Source organism: Pogona vitticeps, chromosome 8 (genome assembly GCF_051106095.1).
Source record: "Pogona vitticeps strain Pit_001003342236 chromosome 8, PviZW2.1, whole genome shotgun sequence".
Classification (NCBI taxonomy): Eukaryota; Metazoa; Chordata; class Lepidosauria; order Squamata; family Agamidae; genus Pogona; species Pogona vitticeps.
Genome location: NC_135790.1, coordinates 22,652,851 through 22,665,956, shown reverse-complemented (window position 1 = coordinate 22,665,956; position 13,106 = coordinate 22,652,851). Strand labels below are relative to the sequence as shown.

General features: G+C 43.8%; 1 protein-coding gene and 1 long non-coding RNA gene across 6 annotated transcripts in view; one reads left to right on the top strand and one right to left on the bottom strand.

Annotated features, from left to right (window-relative positions):
• The window catches only part of LOC110078188 (opioid-binding protein/cell adhesion molecule homolog), a 789,058-nt gene that overhangs the window by 714,707 nt on the left and 61,245 nt on the right, over nucleotides 1–13,106 (top strand). The gene's annotated exons all lie outside the window — the stretch shown is intronic.
• On the bottom strand, nucleotides 6,201–12,814 carry LOC144584213 (uncharacterized). The gene is made up of 2 exons (XR_013538326.1): nucleotides 9,945–12,814; nucleotides 6,201–9,823 (listed from the first exon to the last, which is right to left on the bottom strand). It is a non-coding gene; the product is annotated as an uncharacterized LOC144584213 (long non-coding RNA).

The following is a 13,106-nucleotide window of genomic DNA, read 5'->3' as shown; positions in this document are numbered from 1 at the left end:
ATCCTTCTGCAAATATGGCATGTGGGTGGCAGACCATGGAGACCCCTGCAATGACATTGAAGAACAGTGTCTGAATTTTAGCAGCCACCGCCACAGCTTTAGAACATGTGAACTGATGAAAATACAAGCATGCTACTGGACATGTTGTGTTAGTTCATCCTGAAGTCCCGAGCAAAACTCCAAAATCTGGCATTGTCAGACTGGCAACGATCCTTCCCTGAGATTTCAGGTCCAGAGCTTGGGACTTGAGAGAACGGGCATCAGAATCTTGGTCTCCAGTCCAAAGCCTAGGATCTGGCAAGTCAACACATTCAGCTGAAAGGAGTTACAGTCCAGGCAAGCAATTTGCCTTATCTCTGCCCAGTGCAAGCTCTCCTTTTCAGATGACAACAACTTGGCTGTGTAAATTGTACTCTATTAAGTGGATACTGCAACGCCTAGGCAGGAGGGAGATTCCTTTAAGGGAAGAGACCAGCTGGAGATCTTATTGGTACATCAGATCGCTGAGAAAACTGACAGTCCAAGATTGTTTTGGGTGGCCAGACGTTCTCAGAAAGTTGGCTCAGAAAGTGAATCAACATTCATTTTATTTGTCAGGATCTACAAACAGAGGGTGAATGGATTGTGACAAACCCAGACCTACTGGGATCTGCCACACGTTAACTAAGCTGCCACCAACCATTCCCTGTAAGAAGTCACACAGACCAGGGATGGATTTTTAAACAAATAAAAGAATAAGGTTTATTTAAATACACACAGGGAAAAATAAAACGATCAGGTGAATAAGATAAAGTAACGTGGCTTATTCTCACTCATACATACACACAGTTTGGTTCACACAGAACCCTTAACTTGAAGCACAGACCCTGAACCTATCAGTTCTGGCTAACCAACAGACACCTGAACCTATCAGGTTGGTACTCTGACACACAGTAGTACCCTGTCTGACACACAGACTCCCACACCAGCTTCTTCTTCCCAGCTGCTGCTTCGTCACATCCCAGTGTCTCTTAACTCTCCACACAGGCTTCACCTATATATACAGTACAGCCCCTCCTCCTGATGTCCCGCCTTCCACTCCCCATAGGATGGAACTTTCCCTCCAAACCCATGACAGACAGGTAACATCAGTGCTGTATGTAACACCTCCCCTCTTTATAAGTTGTTTTGTAGGGGGAAAGCTAACGTGCTTTTTCCCAAAAAACAACCTGGATAAAACACACAACAACAGTTATACATACCATATCATACTTACTTATACTTACATTCTAAGTTAACCATATCAATTAGGCATTTAAACATTTACCATATACATTACATCACTTTACCTTTATTCATACAAACCAAGTTCAAAAAACAGGTACATTTAACTTTTTGTCATCAATATATATACATAGTCCATGTTTCTTTCGCCGTCTTCCTTCTTCAGGTCTTCTTGACAAGGCGTCAGCAACACAGTTCACTGACCCTCTGACCACCTTCACTTCAAAGTCATAGTCCTGTAGATTTAAAGCCCACCTCATAAGTTTGCTATTGTGGGTTTTCATTGTCTTTAACCATTGCAGTGGTGAATGGTCAGTGCACAGAACAAAATGTCTTCCCCAGATGTAAGGCTTGGCCTTCTGGATCGCGTAGACTATGGCCAAACACTCCTTCTCCACGGTTGCCAAATGTCTCTCACCTTTTTGGAGTTTCCTACTCAGGTAGGACACTGGATGCTGGTCACCATTCTCATCCTCCTGGCAAAGAACTGCTCCTACCCCGCTGTTAGACGCATCGGTGTAGATGATGAACTCCCGGTCGAAGTCTGGAGCACGCAGCACTGGATAGTTGATTAACGCCTCCTTCAACCTCTGGAACGCCGCCTCACAGTCGCTGGTCCACGGGATGCGGTCATCAGCCTTCTTCCTCGTCAGATCGGTCAGCGGAGCCGCAATCTCGCTAAACCTTGGGATGAACTTTCTGTAGTAGCCCACCAACCCAAGAAATGATTTGACTTTTTTCTTGGTGTTGGGTCTGGGCCAATCACGAACAGCTTCTATTTTGGCCTCCAGGGGTTTTATCACTCCTCCCCCTACCATGTGACCCAAGTATTTTCTTTCTGGGATACCCAGCTGCAGTTTGCTCTCTCTGCAGAGCCTAGGCCAAAGCACTCCCTCCCCTGGGTTAAAGTGCCTCTCCCTGGCTTTCTGGTAATCCCAAGCTTTCTTTCTGACCTTTTGAGCTTGCAGGGTCTCTGCTGCTAGCTCTAGGTTTCTCTTTAGGTCATGCCTTAAAGAGTCTATATATGTTACAACGTCTTGTGGGTCATCCTGGGTGATCTGCTCCCAATTTTGTTTGATCAAATCAAGGGGCCCTTTCACCCTTCTCCCAAATAAAAGTTCAAATGGACTGAACCCGGTACTGGCTTGTGGCACTGATCGATAAGCAAACAAAAGGGATTGCAGCTTCTGGTCCCAATTGTTTGGATTCTCTGCCAAGTAAGCCCTAATCATGCGCATTAGAGTCCCATTGAACTTCTCAGTTAACCCCTTACTTTCAGGATGATAGGCAGTGGTTTCCTTGTGCTTAATTCCACAGATTTGCCATAAGCGTTTCATGAGCTTTGATGTGAACGATGCTCCCAAATCTGTGATTATTTCTGAGGCAAATCCCATCCTGGACATATACCCCACCAAGGCATCTGCCACTGTGTTAGTTTCAATGTTAGTCAAGGGTATGGCTTCCGGGTACCTTGTGGCATGGTCCACAATTGTGAGAATGAACCTGTTCCCCCTCTTTGTGGCCTTGGGCAAAGGTCCCACAATATCCACCCCTATGCATTTGAACGGAGTGTCAATCACAGGCAAAGGGCACAACTTTGCTTTGGTCCTATCGCGGCTATTCCCCTGCCTTTGACACACATCACATTGTTTACAGAACTCCCTGATCTGCTTCCCTATGTCAGGCCAGTAAAAATTCTGTGTGATTCTCTGCTGTGTTTTGTTCACCCCTAAGTGTGCAGCAAACATGTCAGAGTGCCCCCTTTGTAAGATCATGGGGCGATACTTTTCAGGTACCACTAGCTGACTTCTGATCCCATCTCCCCCTTTTGAGATATTCCTCAGGGTCTCTCTATATAAAATCCCCTTTTTCTCCAGAAATCTCACTGGGGTTTCAGGTGTTAGCTGGGCGTCAGTCACCTGTTCAAAACACTTTTGGAGAGTGGTGTCTGCCTTTTGCTCTTGTCCAAATCTGCTGTCTGTGGTTAAGGTTTCCACCACAGCTTCTGAACTCCCCCCACCTGCTTCCGTCTCTGGCTCATCATTACCCCCCTGAACTGTCCCCGTGGTGGCTTGTGAGCGTGTAATCACTAGCACCCGTTTCACATGTTCAGCCAGGTCATTTCCCACGAGCACGGCTGCTGGCAGAGTCGATGAAATCGCTAGCCGCCAAACTCCCCTCCAGCCTTGAAAGTTGACAGGTACCTCTGCGACTGGCAGTGAGATTATCTGCCCCTCAGTCCCTGCTACCTTTATGCTCTCATTCGGGATTATATATTCCCTAGGAATAATATCTGGATGGCACAGGGTCACCTGGGAACAAGTGTCCCACAGCCCCCGATACTGACGGTCAAGTATTCCTACGTCCACCCCTGCTGTCTCAAACAACTGGGAATCTGTCCTCACCAACAGGCAGCGCCTGACCTCTACAAGAGGACCATTTTCCTCAGCCTGATCAGCAGATGTCACTGTTCCAGATTGAGTCGCCATGGCAACAGGCTCCCTCAGTGACAATGAGCCTTGCTCTTTCTGGACACAGAACACAGCTTTTGGCTTGGTCCCACTCGAATCATGAGGCACATTTCCCTTTATCTGCTTCCATTTCTCACACCCTGAGATTAGATGGCCCTTTCCCTGACAGAAATAACATTTTCTGCTGTACTTGGAGTCTTTCTCCTCTTGTTTTGGTTTTCCCTCCAAAATCTGAGGTCTTGGTTTCATGTCTGAGGGCTTCCCTTCACCCTGGGCCCCTCCCCCTTGCTGGCTTTTCCCTTTTATTCTCAAATCCAGCTCCTTTTGCTTGGCCTCAAACTCAGTCCTGATCTGTAAAATTTCTTCCTCAGCCCTAGCTTTTATCTCTTTTACTTTTTCTTCAGTCTTATCTCTGATTTCTTTTAATTTAATGTCTTTTTGCTGAGTATATTTTTCAAGATCTTGCTCACTTTGTCTGACCTGAGCCTCATACTTTTCCTTCTTTGACATTTCTTCAACTGATAAATTGTTAATCCACTTATTTAGGAAATCCAATTCCAATTGTACCATTCTAATTTGGTGTTTCAGTTCCATCTGTTTGATCCTCATGTCCATTCCCCTTTTCTTGGCATCTGCCTCTGCCTGACTGATTTCAGCTCTTTCTTTTCTTCTGATTTCCATTTCCCTCACCCTCAGTTCATGCTGTTGGGCTAGGAGCAATTTTCTGAGTTCTGGGTTCTGCTCTCCTGTGCTGTCACCTTGCACTGAGCTAAATTCATCCTCAGACCCTTGGTCAACCTGGGGGTCATTCACTTCACCCATTTCTGCCATTTGGCTTCGAGTCAAGGGCATAATCCCCCCTCAGAACAAGCTGCTTTAAAAAGTCAAGCCTCAAAATAAAACGACCACTTTTTTTTTTTCTTGCCTCAGAACCAGCCTTCTAGAGCTTGCTGCTGTTCCTTCAGCACTTAACTTGCAACTGTAGCAAGTTGGAGTCTACCCCCTCTGCTGGGCCTCTCAGCAGGCAAGCTAGCTCACTTCTATTTCACAGTTTTGCCTCAGCCTTTTTCCCGCCAAAACCAGGCTGCCTCAGAGCACTCTAATCTAGTCTCCCCAGTTGGCACGTTCTTCCACTAGCGCACCTCCCCGTGAGGTACACCTAGAAGATTACCTACGCGCCTCAGATTGTCCCTGACTAGACCCCCCTTGCTCTGGGCACACGTGCCAAGGCTTTGCTGGACCGCTGGACAACTGGACCAGTCGTATCCCACACGCTGGACACCAATCAATGTGACAAACCCAGACCTACTGGGATATGCCACACGTTAACTAAGCTGCCACCAACCATTCCCTGTAAGAAGTCACACAGACCAGGGATGGATTTTCAACAAATAAAAGAATAAGGTTTATTTAAAAAAACACACAGGGAAAATAAAATGATCAGGTGAATAAGATATAGTAACGTGGCTTAGTTTCACTCATACATACACACAGTTTGGTTCACACAGAACCCTTAACTTGAAGCACAGACCCTGAACCTATCAGTTCTGGCTAACCAACAGACACCTGAACCTATCAGGTTGGTACTCTGACACACAGTAGTACCCTGTCTGACACACAGACTCCCACACCAGCTTCTTCTTCCCAGCTGCTGCTTCGTCACATCCCAGTGTCTCTTAACTCTCCACACAGGCTTCACCTATATATACAGTACAGCCCCTCCTCCTGATGTCCCGCCTTCCACTCCCCATAGGATGGAACTTTCCCTCCAAACCCATGACAGACAGGTAACATCAGTGCTGTATGTAACATGGATAAGACATGGAATTGTGGCCATTAAAAAAAGGAAAGAAATTGTATATAATATGAAATCACTAAGAGGCTAAGGAAACACTGATATCTCTGTAGAAGCATGGCATCCTTTTACCCTGTTTTAAAGGTGATGGGAAATCAAGAAGAAACATTAGTAGAACTTATTAACACATGTTTTTCTCCCTTCAAATGCCTTTGGAATAGTTTTCACTTAAGCAGGAACCTATGACTTTGCCTTGAAACTGGGCTTGTGGTGAAATTCAGTGATACTGCAAGGATGTGGTAGTCCATTTATCTACAAGATGTGCATTAATAAATCCATACAGCAAGTCACTCACATTGCATGCATCTGACCCAGTAACACTGGTATATTTTCCCATCCTTTTTGAATCAGTATCAATCTATTTTCCAATTTCTTTGATAGTTTGGCCTGCTAGATGGGCATATTTCCCTCCCCATCCTGTCTTCCCTCTTTATATTTAAATATGTTCACCGATTAGATACTGCCTGAGCGCTAAGGAGTACTGAAAGATCATCTCCCACTAAAAAATCAATGGAAGTGATTGCCCATAGACGAATGCAAATGACTTGAGAAATGAATAGCGAGGAAAAGTATGAGGAAACCACATGTATTAATACATGTGAGCACACTGAGGAATGTGTCATTAAGTGAAGAAACACTTTAAAAGCATCAGCTAATTCCACATCACCAAAAAAAGAACAAAAAGTAGTTTTCAGACAGCGTGTTGGACTGAGACTTCGTCATGCTTCCAGTGGACATACTGAAGCAAATGAAACTTAAGCCCTATTCTGTTGTTACCTCTGTGGTTGTTATCAGAATCCTCAGAGAGAAGGAATGAGTCGTCTCCCTTTTACATCATCACTTTCTCCAGCTGATGAAAGATGTTTCTGAAGAAGAGAAAGTCTTGCTTAAGTGTAGGCCTGATTGTCCAAGATGCTTGTTTGGGTGCAGAGTCTGCACCAGGAGCAAGGTTATCCCCCCCCCCCTTGGGCACACCGCTCTCCACATGGAGAAAATGCCAGTGGAGAGGGGAGTGGCTAGTCATTCCTGCCTAAGCATGTTGATGACCAGAACGGTAGCCACTGAATAGGGCTGTAGTTATAATAACTTGTTCCACTGATTTCAGTAGATCTACTGTAAGCAAGTCCAAATTGGGCTGCAACTCAGTATTTTCACCAGTCAATCTTTTCTGTTTTTTTTAAATCTACGTCATTTAATTATTAATTATTTTTAATTACATTAATCACTTTCCCATGTTGTGCTGCTCATTTCATTCTGTTTCCCATCAAAATGCATTTTTTAAAAAAAATCTTTCCAATAATATGTAAATGCATTTTTAGAAGAATTTCTTTATATGCCTAGTTTCTATGGAAAAAGTGGATTGGGTGGAGTGGATGGGTTTTTCTATGTTGCGAACCACCCAGAGCAGTGGCCTGCCACTATATGGGTGGCATATAAAATTTTAAAGAATGAATGAATGAAGCATTTAAATTGCAATGAACTTTTTCAAAGCATTTCAAGCATCATGAAATCTGGTGGATTATTAAGTTTTGACTTTCATTTTTATCTGTGCAGTGCAGATCAGGTCAATTTCTGTAGGAATTTGTAACAGGGAGACTCCTGAACCATTTCTAGTGGTTAATCTCTTGCTGCTGTTATCTGCGGTCAAGTCAGAACTGACTTATAGTGACCCTAACAGGGTTTTCAAGATAAGTGATATATTTAATGAGCAGTTTTGCCAGTTACCCAGTGAGTTTCCATGGCAGAGCTGGGGAACTGAACCCAGATCTCCTGAGTCCTCATCCATTATTCTCTCCACACCAGAATACTGGGTACCTTGGTCAATACCTTAGACATCTATAATCTCAGTACCAGGAGATCTTTGTCCTCCTCTCCATCTTCCACTTCAACCAGAAAATAATGTGTGGTGAATTTGCAGCATTTCTGGTTGGCTATACAGTTATGGTGTTACCTACCGATGAGGCTTCCTCCTGTCGCAGCATCGTCCCCTTGGACAAATCCAGACCTAGCTGGTTTTCTCCACCAAATGTCTTCCCTGTCCTCAAGCTAATCCAGCTCATCTCTTTCCCCTTGTTTTTTTTTCAGTCCAGGTATAATTTCTGCAGTTCTTTGAAAAGTCCCATTTGTGAGAGCAGCAAAAGAACCTTGCTAATTAATTGGTTCCAGAATGCCAGTCAGCACTCCCAACATCTCCTGAACAAGGTTGGATAAGGTGCAATTTCTCCTTTGCACCAAACACATCACAGGGTTATCTTCCCAACCTAGTTATCGTTGCATGAATTCTCTCTCCCTTTAGTTACAAGCATCTCTTGATCCATTAACCACCGTCTCATGGGTTCTGTATCCACAAGACATACCCTTGTAAAAGCAGCGCTTCCCTCTGCTGCCTTGGCTTTGTGCTTTTTCTTCCCTGGGCTTTGCTTTATGCCACTTGCATTCTTTCATCTGAAGTCTTTGCTGCCTTCTTGCCATACAATTTGGAACAGAGATATTTAAAAAAAAAAACAGTCTAAATGCTGCACACATATTCAGCATGGAGTCTGGGAGCTGTTACCAGGTTCTGTTAAAACCCAGTGGTTAAGGTCTGACTGAAAGCTACGGAAGCTGAGCCTCATCAAAGAGAGGGGGAAGGTAGACACGTGAGCCTTTGAAATTCTACCTGTGACTGTATTTATATTTCTTTTACTGCAAGAACCTGTAATTGCAGATGTTGTCATCTTGCATTGTGTGAGTGAAACAGAAGTACTACTCACTGTGTTGTATTTAACCTCACAGTCTCCAAATCTACAGGCCAGTCTTTCATTCCTAGACAAGAACCCCCCCCCAGAAGACTTGTGCTAGGAGCCTTGCTATGAAGCTGTACGTAACAATGGAAGTGCATCTGTTAAGTTACTAACACCTGTGTGTCATCAGCAAATAATAACCACAATTCAGCAAGATCAGAAGGGAATGGTGAATGCTCCCTTCCCAGTTTTTTTCATCACCTTCCATTTCTTTCCGAGAAAGTTTAGCGATACCTTCTCCCACATGGTGCCTTGTAAATATCCTCACTCATATTATCATTGTTAACCTTCTTTTCCCCAGAAAGCTTGAACTTTCTGAGGAATTGTCAATGGCTGGATAGAAAAGAAGACAAGTAGAGACTGCACCATTAAAAATAAATGGCTTTGCTAAAATACAATCTGCTTCAACTCTAGTGAGGGTTCAGCAGGCTCACCCAATATTAGCAACAGGTAACGATGGCAGAAATCAAGAAACCATGGGGAAACTTTGGAAGTTGGGCTGTATCAGAAGGGGGGGGACTGCCTTACTATCTTCCAAGTAAGATGGTTTTAGTGGGAATGCAGGCATCTAACACTACGATTGGCAAAGCAAAGCAAAGCAAAGCGTGCTGCTTATATATTGCCCCACAGTGCTTCAAGCACTCTCTGGGTGGTTTACAAGTTAATTATGCAGGTTACACCTTTCCCCCCACCCACCCCCAGCAAGCTGAGTACTCATTTTACCGACCTCAGAAGGATACAAGGCTGAGTCAACCTTGAGCCAGCTACCTGGGATTGAACCCCAGATCTTGAGCACAGTTTTGGCTGCAGTACAGCAGTTTAACCACTGCGCTGCGAGGCTTTTTCTTGTCAGCTGTTAATAACTTTTAAGCCATCAGTGCCGTAACTGTTAGGGGGTTAATGGCAATTGATTGAAGAACATTGGTCCTCTCAAGGAACAAGATCCTCAGGGATTTGACTGAAGACTTAGAGAGATTTTTGGATTTTTTAAAAATAAAATTTGCCAACAAAGCAAGCCCCCAGTACTCTTGATTGCCCGATAAATTTCCTGGTGCAAAGCCTGAAGCCCTAATGGTTGCCTCCAGTCCATTGCCTCTGAGTCTAAAAGAAAAAAATCGTAATATTTCAGGAAGAGGGCTTGTGAATGTTTGATTTTTTCCCAGTGATGACAGTTCTGCACAGGCTACCTGTCAGTTGTCAGACATGACGTTTCTGGTTTTGATCTATCAACCCAGGGCTTGCTCTGTGGTGTCCAAATGCTTTCAGATGAATTTCCCCTACTTAGTAAAATCTTCAGTTGCTTCTGTTGCTCTTGCTTTAGACATATCTCCAACCTCACCAGAGACATGGCCTTCTTGGCAGTGGTACCAGTGTTGTGGCACTGCCTTGTGAGACTGGATCAGTGTCACCTTGCACATGCCATCTGGAAACGTCTTCTCTTTACTCTTGGCCTGTGAAAGCAGAAGTGCAACTAAGAACAAAACAGTGCAATCTGAAGTGGTGCCTCTAGAAATAGCTCCTATGCTCCACTTCTCTAGCTTTTTCTTTCCCCTAAATAATGAGCAAACATACCATGTCCACTGAGCATGCCAAGTTCTCATTGAGATGTTTGGGTAAATTACTCTAGGTGTGTTTTTGCTTTCTTCTTCTTCTTCTTCTTCTCCTCCTCCTCCTCCTCCTCCTCCTCCTCCTCCTCCTCCTCCTCCTCAGGGATGAACATTATTGTTGGTGGTGTTGCTTCACTTCCTCAAACCTGATGTTTTTATTTATTTAAAGCATTTTTGATTACCTTTCTGCTAAGCAGGGCTCCTAAAGCATGCCTTCAACACTGTCTTATAGCTTCTCCTTCTGTCTGAGGAGTACCACTCACCTCTGAACTTTTCAAATAGATGTCCATGATTTTGCTTTGATAAATCCCTGCTCCAGTTATATACTGCAGTTTTTTTTTTATTATATGCCTCCTTAAGTTGTTTCAGTGGCCTTCACTGATACAGGGCATTATGCCTGGTATCATATGCCAGTTCTGGAACCAATAGTTTGCTGAAAGGTAGGGTATAGACCTTTTAAATATATAAAGGAATACATTTACACAGGTAAATAAATCTACACAATAAGACATTTAATGCAAAAGAATGCAGGCTGGCTGTCCCTATTCATAGATGATGTTGCTGGCCAACCACATCACTCTGCTTGCGCTTTTCATCCTCTCCCCAGACAGCCCTTCTGTCTCTGCTTTGTTAAACTATCTTATCGCCTCCTTCAAGGGCAAAGAGATCATGTGCTACTGCCCTATTGCAACCCTCTGCTTCAAAAATAGCTGCTCTATAATGGAAAACCATGAGGAATAAACAGACATTAAAAACTATTTCAGCAGCAACAAAGGAAACACAATTTTATCTTGTACACAGAAGACACTTAACCTCAGTTAAACTGCATTATATAGACAAACATCTTTCTGCAATGTATTGGAGGACCCAGGGCATCAGGGAATCACATATCCATATTTGTTGAGGCTGTATTTGCTTTACATGTTTTGGAAGGCCTTCTGTGAACCTCTCAAAAATAGAATTCAACTGCCTATACAATTAAACCCAGTCCTATTTAGTTCCTCTACATTTTTGATACAATCATAAACATCTTCATAAAAATCTTGCACATTCCCAGTACTGCCCACTTTTACTAAATACAACCTGCTCCCCAAAAAGTATAATAAAATTCACAAACATTGGCTGAAAAGAAAACAAAACAAATAAGCAGCAACCCTTAATTCCTTGTTCTGTAGAGAGAGAAAAGTATTCCGTTCTCCTCATGAAAGATGGAATGGCTGTTCTAATCAGAATTTACACCCCTACTTAGACTGTGTCTTCCTAGCACAATGCAGAAGTACAAGCTGGATTCTGAAGGGGCAGAGGAACTAGAGACTAAATTGCTAACATGCGCTGGATTATGGAGAAAGCCAGAGAGTTCCGGAAAAACATCTACTTCTGCTTCATTTACTACACAAAAGCCTTTGTGTGGACCACGACAAACTATGGCAAGTTCTTAAAGAAATGGGAGTGCGTGACCACCTTATCAATCTCCTGAGAAATCTATATGTGTGACAGGATGCAACAGTTAGAACTGGATATGGAACAACTGAATGGTTCAAAATTGGGAAAGGAGTATGACAAGGCTGTGTATTGTCTCCCTGCTTATTTAACTTATATGCAGAATACATCATGCAAAAGGCTGGATTGGATGAATCCCAAACCGGAATTAAGATTGCCGGAAGAAATATCAACAACCTTCGATATGCAGATGATACCATTCTGATGGCAGAAAGTGAGGAGGAATTAAAGAATCTCTTAATGGTCTATAGCTCAAGATAAAAAAAAAAACCCTAAGATCATGGCCACTGGTCTCATCACCTGCGGGCAAATAGAAGGGGAAGATATGGAGGCAGTGACAGATTTTACTTTCTTGGGCTCCATGATCACTGCAGATGGTGACAGTAGCCACGAAATTAAAAGATGCCTGCTTCTTGGGAGGAAAGCAACGACAAACATAGACAGCATCTTAAAAACAGAGACATCACCTTGCTGACAAAGGTCCGCATAGTCAAAGCTATGTTTTTTCCAGTAGCGATGTGTGGAAGTGAGAGCTGGACCATAAATAAGGCTGACCATCAAGGAATTGATGCTTTTGAATTGTGGTGCTGGAGGAGACTCTTGAGAGTCCCCTGGACTGTAAGGAGAACAAACCTCTCCATTCTGAAGGAAATCAACCCTGAGTGCTCACTGGAAGGACAGATCCTGAAACTGAGGCTCCAATACTTTGGGCATTTCGAGAAGAGAAGACTCCCTGGAAAAGACCCTGATGTTGGGAAAGTGTGAAGGCAAGAGGAGAAGGGGAAGACAGAAGTTGAGATGGCTGGACAGTGTCTGCGAAGCAACCAACATGAATTTGACCCAACTCTGGGAGGCAGTGGAGACAGGAGGGCCTGGCGTGCTCTGGTCCATGGGGTCACAAAGAGTCGGACATGACTTAACGACTAAACAACAACAACATCAACAACAACCGCATAGTCTGTTTGTATTGTTTCTTTTAACTGGTGATGCAAAACATGGGCTGCACTACTGAGTTACAGCTCTCTCTCTCTATGTAAGTAGCCCTGGAATAGGTACAGACTTTCACAGTTTCCGAGGCCAATGATAAGATTTTGCAGGTGTGAACAGTCAATAAAACATCACAGCAATGTCTCCTTGTTAGCCCAGCCATGTGGTCTGGCAGGAGATGGAAAATAACATTCTGTCTGTCCTCAAATCCCTCCCCCCAGGGTGAGTGCAATATATTATTTTCTTTTTCGGAACTGTCAGCCCTGTATTGCTGTATTGCTGTGAAATTGCTCCCTGTGCCCGTGCTGAGCTGGTCGCTGTTCTTTGGCAGCCATGGTCCCTATGTAAGAATACTCACGAGTGAGCGGAACAATATAAAAGCAGGTTGTTTTTAAACTGTGTGACAGACAGAGAAATGCCAGACATGATTGTGGCAGTGAGCATGCCAAGTCAAGGAGGCATTGTGGGAAAGGCAGAACTGGATGGTTTCCATTTTCTAGACCCATCTGTTTCTTCTTCTTCTTCTTGGTGAGACAGAGTTGTGTGTGTTCCCCTTCTATCTCATCATTCGACACTGGATTTGAATGCACCTGCCTGGGATGTTTGTTAGGTGAGCCTTGGTCAATGTTCTGCCTGTTGA